The 12,055-nt window shown below is 37.6% G+C and overlaps 1 pseudogene; it reads right to left on the reverse strand.

Moving 5' to 3' along the window:
- Positions 1 to 419: 419 nt before the first annotated feature.
- Positions 420 to 1,185, reverse strand: LOC111464747 (annotated as a pseudogene).
- Positions 1,186 to 12,055: the final 10,870 nt, after the last annotated feature.

The raw sequence follows: 12,055 nt of genomic DNA on the forward strand, positions 1-12,055 counted from the left end.
AAGTTCAAAGGAATTTTTTAATAAGAGATCCAAGAACATGATATACGTCCATCATACACAATTATAACCCTTCATGAAACTTCTTAAAAGACTTAACACAAAAATAAAACAAAACACAAGTTATTTCTTCTTCTTTCTTTCACCTTCATCATTTCTTCATTATCATATTTAATTTAATTTTATTTTTTATGAAAAAAAAAAAAGAAAAAAAGAAGTTAAACATGAAAAAGGAGAAGGAAAGAATAAGAGAAACAAAATCCTTAATTCCCGAAGAAGCTGATACAAAAAAGCATGAGAATAAGTTGAAGGCTTTTTATTTTCCTTTCTCATTTGAGCCCATACTATCCATTTCTGTTATTAAGTTATTTTCTTCTACCAAGAGTTTTCCTTCGACTTTTTCTTCGTCAATAATTTCTTCCTCAGTCAAAACAATACTCACTACCATTTGAAAATCCTTTGATACTGTAGGGGATCTGTGAGCTTGGGAAAGAGCAATTATTCCCAACTTTCTTACTCGTGTGCCTCTTACAACACTCTCATCAACTGGATCGTTTAATATATTCTACTCTACTTTGCTTCTTCCTAATAACAATGTGGTAATGACAACTATCTCCATTATTCCACTTCCATTGCAGAAACGGCGAGAAGACATGGTCCTGAAAAAAAAGACCTTGAGTCGAGGATGAGAGGAGAGTTGCGAATTCAACCATTGGACAATACTGTGCTGTGAAATTCTTAGCTGTGTCAATTTCTTTTAAGTTACCGAGTTCACTACGAATTCTATCTTTGTACATTACCCACCTATTTTCTTTGAATTTTTCTCCCTACTAGTGATGTCTTGTATTAAGAACTAACACATCAATCAGATGAAGAAATTTTCTCAGATGAAGAAATTTTCTCAGAAATGCTGGCAGATGGTCAAAGATGCATGGCTACATCAGTGGCTGGATCTGACATGTTGAATGGTAATAACTCTCTGAGGCTTGATGACCAGTAGTATTGGTACTCGAGAAACAATATGCCCACCCATCTCAATGAATAGCGCCCTTAGCTTTGATAATACGATATTCCTTTCCTGTGTTTTCATTGTCAGGATTCTCTTCCCCCAATAGTCATACACATCTAGGATTGAAAATGCTTCCTCTTTAATGAATCGCTAATAAATACAATGGTTTTATTCTGCATTCTGAAAAGAACATATTCAGATCACTCAAAGAGGATCAAGAATAGCAAAAAGAAACTTAACTAAAGCAAAATCCATTCACAACTGGTAAATCTTCATGATGGAGGAGTTCCTCGTAAATCCTCTAGCAACACATTTAGGAATTCATTTACAACTGACACGGCGGCTAAGGGAGTTTTTTTTTTTTCCTTTTTGGTGTTCACGATGGCTAGTATAGCCCATGCTCTGTGTTGAACCAATCTTTGCACTTTCATCATTGACGATGGAGTAAACATCACTTCTTTCTTATAACAGCCTATGCTAGCATGATTTTTTTCCTAACCAATCGATTTTCAATATTACATCATAATCATCCATGTCAACTACCATTAGGTCTATCTCTAGGTTAATTTTCGATACTATCACCTAATCATCTTGTACCCTATAGAAAGAAATTAAATCCACCTGTTAGGGGTGGGCTTGGACCGTTACAAATGGTATTAGAGCCAAACACTAGGTGATGTGCCAGCGAGGAGGTTGTTCCTCGAAGGGGTAGACACGAGGCAATGTGCTAGTAAAGACGTTGGGCTCTGAAGGGGGTGAATTGTGATATCCCACATTAGTTGGGGAGGAGAACAAAACACTCTTTATAAAGGTGTGAAAACCTTTATAAAGAGTTTATGATCTCTTAATCCCAGTTCTATGAATATATAATATGGAAGCTCTTTCAAAGTTTAGTATCTTTGAAACGTAGTACTACTTACTATAAGATTATTATTATTTTTTTTTTAAAATTTAAAGGTATTATCGAAATCCTCCATAAAGATAAAAGGGTAGTTTTGAAATCGTTTTGAAACTTTGTATTTAAAAAAATAATAATAATAATAGTTTTTTTTTTAATATTTTTAAATTTGAAAGTTTGTGGGTGTTTGGTAGACTTTTTTGAATGTTTAAAGTATTATTTTAAAATTTGAAAGTTTAGGGTTATTTTTTAGATAGAGTGCAAAGTTGGATGGTATTTTTATTAAGAACTCCAAGAATATGATATACTGACATGAGACACAATTTAGACACCACGGGAACAAGATGTCATGACATTTTTAAAAAAACCTAAGACAAAAACCATGTATTAAAGTTGCTTTTATTTCCCTTTTTCATTTATTTGTTCATTCTCATCCTCGTTACATGACAAAATTAAAGTTGTAGTTAGCCAATCCTAATATTTGATGGGCAAATTTTCAAACTATTTTGGATGGGTGTAAACAAAGCATTAGAAGAACTTATTCTCATGTCCCTCTTCAACACGTGTTGGATATGTAGAGAATAATTTTTTTTTTTTTTTTAATCTTGGAAAAGTCAAAGAAAATTAAAATTAAAACGTGGCACAAATATCATTTTCTTGACTCTTTGTATTGTTCTCGCTAATGAAAAAATAATAATAATAAAAAATATGAAACCTTATATATACGCCCTCAATCCAAACTTTTACTCACTAATTTAATTATTATTTATATAAAACTATTAATATGTAAGAAACATAGACGTACAAAATGTTTGTACTATTGGTAATACACTAGTCTCGGTTGTTTGACTAAAACAATGCAACCATCATCCCAATTAAAGAATATGATTCCAAGCTATCTCCTAATAGAGGAATGCTCAATTAGTCTTTGCTGTGAGATTCAGCTATATCAATTTGATTTGCGTTCCGCCACAACTATAAATATCAAACTCCAAAATATTCATGAGCAAAGTAAGTTTGTTGAAGCTATCTTTCAAAGGTGTTCAAAAATGAGTGGTGAAGAAGTGTTGCCTTCAGATCTAGTTCCAATTAAGGATGTCAACAACGAACTAGTGCAAATAGCTGGAAGGTTTGCAGTGGAAGAGCATAATAGGAAGGGTGGACATCATTTCATTTACAAGCGTGTGGTGAACGGTCTATGGAGTGTTAATAAATTCGAGCTTTACAAATATTATATTATTGTGATAGAAGCTGAAAATGACGATGGTTTTCATTGGTCATATATTGCAAAGGTGAAGAGGATTAATTCATTGCCGCCGAAACTCTACCTCTTATCTTTTGAAGAAGTCATCAAATTCCCTGTTCCCAATTAATAGTTTGCTATGTTTACTTACAATAAACCCTCTCTCTATCTGTGTTTGTAGGGCATTACTCTCTTCTATCTATAAAAATGGCATAGCCATAATGATATAATTATCTTTATGTCTGTATTTCTCTCTCTTTTTATTTAGTACCTCATTATCTCTGTATCAACTAACTTGTTATAAAAAAATTATTCGTAAAATTAACTCAGACCTAAGAAAATAAATTTAAGGAAAACATGAAAAAAATTATTGTTGAATTTGCAAAGCTTGGAGCATTCAAGAGGTTGAATGTTGAATTTTCTTAGAAGGGTGACCAAATAACCAGATAATTATGGTTGAATTTCCAAAGTAGAGGGAACCAAAACGGTGGGGGAAGAACAATAACAACAGTTGGATAAAAAAAACAACGGTCGGATACATATGAATACTCTCTTGTGCTAGTTGCCCTCCCGAACCCTCGTTTGACAACAAGCCAGCTTTGAGTAGAGCAAGTTGGATGGCCTTGACGATGGTTGAATCACTTCCCGATAAATCAAATCCTAACTCAACCAGATTCATACAAGAATAAAATAAAATAAAAAATAAATTCTCATCGATATTACCATTGACTTATTCCAACGTGGCAATTCATGTACCTCCCATTTAATTTCTTATGATGTATGAAGATGAGATATAGAGCGAGAACTAATTTACTTATTTATTTATTTTTATAAATATTAAAAGTATTGTTGCTATTCCTACCGGTTATGAGTATTTATTAAACATGTTACTAATGGTAATGACATTTTTTTTTAATTATTTTAGAAATGTTTTAAGAGTATAAAACTTTTTACCATTTAAAGGGTATTTTTTACCCTCAGTAAAGTTTAAGGATACCTTTTAAAACAAAATATTAACGGTTTTATCTAAAACTGTCGTTGATATTTTTTTTTAAAAAAAAATTAATTTTAAAAGTATTATTAAAATATTTGAAAGTTTATAGATATATTTATTAAACAAAATACAAATTAATTTATATTATTTTTATTAATTTAGAAAAAAAAAAGTGGATAAAACAGGTTGACGTGGATGATAGACGAACTTAAGTCCGAACTCTCCTCGCCATCGCCATTCTCAGTTTTCTTCTCCCTGTGAGCCGAACTCTCCGAAATGGCGTCAGCCACTGCGTTTAAGATTACCCCATCTTTCCCGGCCTCAAGCCACCGGAAACCTAAGAGGGAAATGGCTTCCACTTTCGCTCCCTCTGTTCGAATTAGTAAATCCACTTCCTTAAGTTCTTAAGGAGTAGATTGTGAGATCGCACGTCAGTTAGAGAGGGAAATGAAACATTATTTACCAGCATTATTTTAAAATGCCTCTACTAGAGAGAGCTTTCCATACTCATATAAAGAATGTTTCATTTCTCTCTCCAATCCATGTGAGATTTCACAGATATCATACACACACAATAAAATATAACATGTAGTGGACCTAAAACTGTTCAAAATTAGGTCATCTAGCCTGTGTTCCTGTTCGAAATAGGAGCATCTAGCATGTAATCCTAATCAAATCCAACGACATTGATCAAATAACATATGAGCGGATCTCAAAACACTGACCAGATCAAATAACATATGAGCGGATCTCAAAACACTGACCATCTAGCCTACAGTCAAAACTCAAAACCCTGATGAACTAACAAGTGATCTAAAACCGAAACGTAAGTCATCTAGCCTATAATCATAGTGGTACAATTAACCCATGAGTAATTGCCACAGTTTTATTTCACACCTACCATATGTATTGAAAATGTCCCATTAAAATTTTATAACAATACTTTAATGATGAGCATCAAATCACTAAATCATAAATTACTGTCTAACAATTTCTTAACTTATCCAACAACAAAAATCTTTACCCTTATCCAACTAGTTGTGGATAGCCTACTCTATTCTAAATTCCTTTCTAGCCAGTTCTCTTTAAAAATTGTAACAGTTCAAGCCTATCGCTAACAGATATTGTCTTTTTTCGGTTTTCCCTTTCGGACTTTTCGTCGAGGTTCTAAAACACGTTTGCTATGGAGAGATTTCCGCATACTTATAAAGAATACTTTGTTTCCCTCTCCAACTGATGTGGGATCTCACAAAAACGATCCAAAAGCTTAAAACAAAGTGAAACAAAAGCAATCTAACCTTAAGGTCGACGTAGCTGAAAGCATATCCTATGTAGGACGGATGTAGAAAGCTTATTTTTTGTTATAATTTCTTCTTGTTACTCTCTTCTAAGTTAAATGATTTATATGCTAATGGTTATAGTTGAGATTTAGTTCTTGTTATTGGGGAGAGGTTTTTCCTACTTTGTTACATGCTATAAAAATAACTTGGAGATATAAGATTTGCTTATCCTTACGTCAATGAATTATCCTTTTAAGAAACTTATAATTTAGTCGTATATTCAATTTAGACTATTCTTTATAAAACTCATTATTATACCGAAAGATTGATAAGTACTGTTAGGAACCACGACTCTCCACAATGGTATGATATTGTCCACTTTGACCATAAACTAGCTAAGGCAACCGCTAAAGGAAGCACGATTGTGTTATTTGTGGCTAGTGCCAATGATAAACGATGGCAGACATCTGAGAAAGTTTTGAGAACCATGCTCGATTCTTTTCAACTCTAGTTCTTCCTTCAAACAAATTGCAAATCAAGTTATATTCGAGTACGTTTCATATTTGCCTCTATCGAATAAACATCGTCTTATGATTGAATTTGAAGTTGTCTTGAGAAAAAACTAGCTATTGAGAAATTAGAACCTTCGAGAATGGTATGATATTGTCCATTTTGAGCATAAGTTCTCACAGTTTTGCATTTAGTTTCTCTAAAAGGTCTCGTACGAATAGAGATAGTATTCCTTACTTATAAACTCATGATCTTCCTCTTAATTAGTCAACGTGGACTACTACTCTCAATAATCCTCAACATGTTCGACAAGTTTTGTAATGGCCCAAGCCCACTTCTAGCAGATATTATTTTCATTGGGCTTTCCCTTTCGGGTTTCCCTATAGATTTTTGAAACTTGTTGTTAGGGAGAGGTTTCCACACCATTGTAAAATATGATTCGTTCTCTTCTCCCGTCGATGTGGAATCTCACTAGTTTTCATGCCTATTAAGAGTGATCATGTAGACAGAAAAGAAGGCATTGTCATAAGTTGATTAAATTATTTTTTATGTTAATGTTTTCTAATTTTGAGATTTATATCCAATTCGTTCTTAAAATTTTAAAAGTATTTACTACGTTGATAAACGTTTTATTTTGTGTCAGTTGGTTTTTGACATATTCGATTCTTTTAATAAAAATTTGAGTGAAGTACTAGATTTTTATGGGATAGTTTTAAATTTATATTAGACATTCAAATTATGTCCACAGTTGAACCGTTGAGTTGTGTATGATCTAATAGGGTTGAGTAGCGGAATTTAAATGGAAACCACGAAACCCACCGTCGTTTGATCACTCTACTCTAAAAAATGCTTCGGGTCACTAGAATTTTCTCCTGGCAAAGTGAATTGCAATTTAACGTATTATACAATTTAACGTTAGATATTTTAATGCTATTTTGAATTCAAACAAATCAAAATACAAGTTCCATATCACAAAGTACATTAATCATTGTCCCTACACGTACATTTTATTTTCACTTCTTATAAATCTTCGATCAAATATTAAACCAACGTGGTTTGTATTTGGTCATGCGAGCAGAACTAGCAGGTTCATCATTATCCATATGTCTATTATTTCGAATGGCTGCATAGCCAACAACGTAAGAGATGACGAGAATGATCAAGACGACGATGTTAATGACCGAGACCTTTCTCCGGCTCTTCTTGAGGCTGGCTAGAACCCCAGCCTTGCAAGAGTCGCAAGCATAGCAAAGTTGGTGTTGGCCATTGCTCCACCTTGCACAGTCAGGCTCAGGCCCCACGAGCCCTCCCCCAACATCCCAGACTGTCTCATTCACATAGACATACCCACACGCTGTGGGCGGCTTGGAGCAACCAGACTTAAAAAAAAAAAAAGAAAAAAAAAAAAAAAACACACACCATAGCAACAAGAAACCAAATCAAAGGGAGAAGAAATATCAATTAATTGGTCTTTTTTTACGCGTTTTTTCTCGATGTTTTTTATGGACACATTTAGAGATGTTCGACTTACACGGGCTAAAATATGTCACTTTTTGTTTAACTTACATACTTCATAATATAGAAATTTTTTTAACCTAAATAACCTTCATTAATGTCACAACCCAGAATTACGACACATCGAAATTACCAGAAGTGACTCGACAGACTATGCAATGCATGAAAGTAGAAGGAAAACGAAATGCAAAAATTTCAAGTACAAAATTTCCTCGCGAGTATTAAAACGTTCAAGTAGAAAAGAGTTACATTGTATAAAATGGAAAAAAAAAATCGAGGTACATGATGAAATAAATGCCAAGTACACAAAGGTAAACTAGACAGATGCCCTGGGACGACAATTCCTCTGTGACTTTCAAGCTCCCAAACACCCCTTTGCCACAAAGTGTAAATTCACAGACCTGAGAAAAAAAAGAGGGAAATGGGGTGAGTATAAAAATATACTCAGTAAGCAACCTACTTGTAGGCTCTTTATCGCATCCAAGTTTAAGAGAGAACCACCAACTATACTCTGGACTCTAAAGTCTCAATGTTCTCTGTTCGCAAATCGGGGTAGAAGGACTTAACCTTTGTAGCGGTATACAACGTTTGAAGATGAGGTGCTCCCTCATAACTACATGTACCTCTCGTACAACCCAGCTAGAATTAGTCACTGCATGGTCAACGTCCTTCCACAGGACGGAACTCATCATGCAGGTGACCTTGACCTACCCGCATGATCAACATCTAACCATAAGACGAATCCCCATGCATAGTAGTCGATCTACCACTGAGTAACACTTTCCTAGCAGGCGTCTTGCCAAGCTCAACAGTACCACATCGGAGTAGGAAGGGAAGAGTAGCACCTCCCTAACTGGCGTCTCACCTAGCTCAATAGTACCACACCGGAGTAGGAAGGGAAGTGGAGTATACTCAAACGCTATACCAGCTACGGTCGGCTAAGAGGTTCTCTCTCTACACCTCAGGGTCCTAATGTGGTTCTCTTTGTCTCTAAGGGTAGGTAGATTATTGAGTTAGGGGCCCTAGTTTCCAGAATCACTCAATCAAGGCTTACAAATCCATAACAGTTAAGGGTTAAAGGGTCTCTCCCTCTAAGCGTCCCTCACGACAACATGGACCGTATCGTCAGGAGGGTCCCCTATCCAAACCCCACTCGATTCCTACCAGAGTTCACCATAGGCAAAACACAACACTACAACTTATTAACCATATCATAAGTTCACACAATCATTCAAGAGGAGTTTATATAAGAATAACAACAAATACAGCCATACAAGCTCAACGGGGCGACATCATCTATCAACACCCAGAGTACAGCTACACAAATCCACCAGTCCACCAACATAGAATGAACAGATAAACGCAGTAGATAGATAGTCCAGCAAGCAAACAAATATTGAGCACAAAATCTCATAAAGGCAGCAAGTCCAACAGATATATATTCAACTTCCTAAGTACAGAGGGTCATTAGATGTAGCCACCTACGGGTAATTTGCTCTAGCATGCATGCAAAACCAAGTGCACCCTACAAGTATTACCTCCTAAATCCGTATGGTTACTTACAGTATGTCGCATGCCTTCCCGAGCTTGATTACAGTCGTATCGGAGTCCAAAAATTACGATTTATCTATAAAGAGACCTAGTTCTTAGTAAAATAGGATTAGCACTGGAATCAGGATGAAAAACGAGTGAAAACAGGGCACTCACGCGCCTGCACGCGCTCACAGGGGACTCTCACGAGCCTGCACACTTCCCTATGCACGGGTTCCACGCGCAGGGTGTCACGGTCATGCTTGTCCAAGGCGTGTTGCCCATGGCTGCATGCCCGTGACAAGCCCAACCCTTTATGTCTTTTCATATTCTAGTGTTTTACTTTTGTATTTCTAGGAAGTATAACGTTTCATGAATATCATGTCTAGGCCTGTCAGACATGAAATGCCTCAAAATGTACTATAGGGGGATACGACTAGTTGTCAACTTCTCCCTATCCATGGTTATATACTATGAGCCGTTGTTATTTCTCTCTTGCTTGCTTATATAACGTCTCTTTAAAAAATCTCTCTATCGAAAATCTCTCTCTGCCCTCGTTTTCTAAAACCTTCTCTTAAAACCGAGGCCAGAGGCTCGAGCATACGTCGCTTGGCCATAGGCGACGAAAGAACGAGTTGGTTTAGCTCACTTGTCATTGGAAAGTGAGTGTCGCACAATTGCAAGTCCGCTGCCATCAAAAGTGCGATTGTGACAAGTGGTATCAAAGCTTTGTAAGCTCTGTGAAATAGTAAAAGACCGAAAACATGTCGACGACAAAGTCTACACCCAAATCACAACCCGACCGGCTTACTTTAATAGAGGAGGAAATGTTGTTCCTCAAAGAAGTCCCTGACACCATTCGCTTCCTGGAAGCACGGGTGAAAGAATTGAGTGGAACAGTCGTAGAAATCGACGCAATGGGTAACTGCCTGGATGGGTTGCCAATCGCAGAATTGTTATTCCGAGTGAACTCACTCGAAGAAAAAGTTGCTCCTACGAGCAGCCCAAGACCATTTGGTAGCCCCGATAGCTCTGTCGCACACAAGGAGGGACGTGGCGAAGAGTTCGACGTGCTACAAAATACAATGATGAGTTTGTTCAATGGATTAGCTGACGAATTCAGAACAACGATCGATGACATCCAAGAAAAGATGTCCGTCATGAGCACCCGAATTGAGGTGACCATGAAAGCCGTGGAGAAAGTCTCAGCTGGGCAAACTAATACAAGATCCAACAAACTGAAGTTCCTAGATCCTAGATCTTTCAAAGGGAACCGGGATGCCAAAGAGTTGGAGAACTTCATCTTTGATGTTGAACAGTACTTCAAAGCCACACCAGCTTTTACCGACGACATAAAGGTGACAGTAGCCTTGATGTACCTTGTAGACGAAGCCAAACTTTGGTGGCATACGAAGGTGCAAGATATCGAGAATGGATTGTACACCATAGACTGTGGGAAGACCTCAAGAGAGAATTGAGGGACCAATTTCTCCCCGAAAACGTAGAGACTCTAGCAATGTCAAAACTAATAGCCCTAAAGCAAACTGGAAGCATAAGGGACTATGTCAGACAGTTCTCGACCATGATGCTAGATATCAGGGGCACATCAGAGAAGGACAAGGTGTTCTTCTTTATAAAATGGGTTACAACCGTTGGCCAAAACAAAGGTACACGAGAAAATGGTCCAAGACCTATCTACTGCAATTGCCAGTGCCGAGAAACTTATAGACTATGGGAACGAAGCGGGTTACCAAAGAAAAACAACACAAGCCCTAAACACTGGGGGCAAAGCATATAAGCCGCCAGGTCATTGAAATGGAAGCCCCAATAGGCCAAACGGAAGTAACGACAGACCAAGTGGGCAGATAGATAGACCTCCTCAGAATAACCAAGTGAGGACATCTCGAGGACCTTACCCTCAAAGGAACCACCTGACGACACCTTTACAATACCTGTTGTGTAGAGGCCCCCACAAAGTGTCTTGCTGTCCTCATTGGGCCTCTCTCAGTGCACTCCAAGGGTCCATTCAAGCGAGCAATGACACAAGAGTCGAGACTATGCTAGACAAGAAGGAAGATCAAGACAACCCCCGAATGGTCGCGCTCAAATTCTTGTCAGCCCTCCAATGGAAGGTCAAACCGAAGGAGACAATAGAGAAAGGGTCTCATGTTTGTGGATGCGACAATAAACTCTCATTCAAGCAAGAGCACCTTGATAGACTCAGGAGCGACCCACAACTTCATTGTTGATCAAGAAGCACGAAGATTGAGATTCACCATAGAAAAGGACCTTGGAAAAATGAAAGATGTCAACTCCGAGGCCTTGCCTATTGTGGGAGTTTCCAAAAGAGTCCCCTTCAAATTAGAGGCTTGGATAGGAGAGTTGGACCTTGTCGTGGTTCACATGGACGACTTTGACGTGGTACTTGGGATGGAGTTCCTCTTAGAACACAAAGTTATCCCAATGCCACTGGCGAAATGCTTGGTGATCACCAACCACAACCCCACAGTAATACCTGCAAGCATCAAGCAACCAGGTAATCTTCGAATGATCTCGGCCATACAACTGAAAAGAAGACTTGCACGAGAGGAACCTACATTTATGGCTATACCACTGATGGAAGAAGTGACCATTGAGGAAACTATTCCAAGCGAGATCAAGGAGGTACTAAACAATTATGCTGACATAATGCCAGAGAGCTTACCATAAATATTACCACCCCATCGAGGCATTGATCACGAAATTGAACTCCTTCCCGGAGTTAAACCCCCAGCGAAGAACGCGTACCAGATGGCTCCCCCCAAGCTAGCCGAATTGAGGAAACAATTAGATGAGTTGTTGATGGCAGGATTCATTAGCCCGGCAAAAGCTCCTTACGGAGCCCCCGTACTATTCTAGAAAAAAAAAGGATGGGACGTTGCGTCTGTGCATAGATTATAGAGCCTTAAACAAAGTGACAGTATGCAACAAATACCCACTGCCGATAATATCCGACTTGTTCGACCAACTTCACGGGGCCAAATACTTCACGAAGTTGGACTTACGATCAGGGTACTACCAAGTACATATTGCTGAAGGG

Source organism: Cucurbita moschata, unplaced genomic scaffold (assembly GCF_002738365.1).
Source record: "Cucurbita moschata cultivar Rifu unplaced genomic scaffold, Cmos_1.0 Cmo_Scf00031, whole genome shotgun sequence".
Taxonomy (NCBI): Eukaryota; Viridiplantae; Streptophyta; class Magnoliopsida; order Cucurbitales; family Cucurbitaceae; genus Cucurbita; species Cucurbita moschata.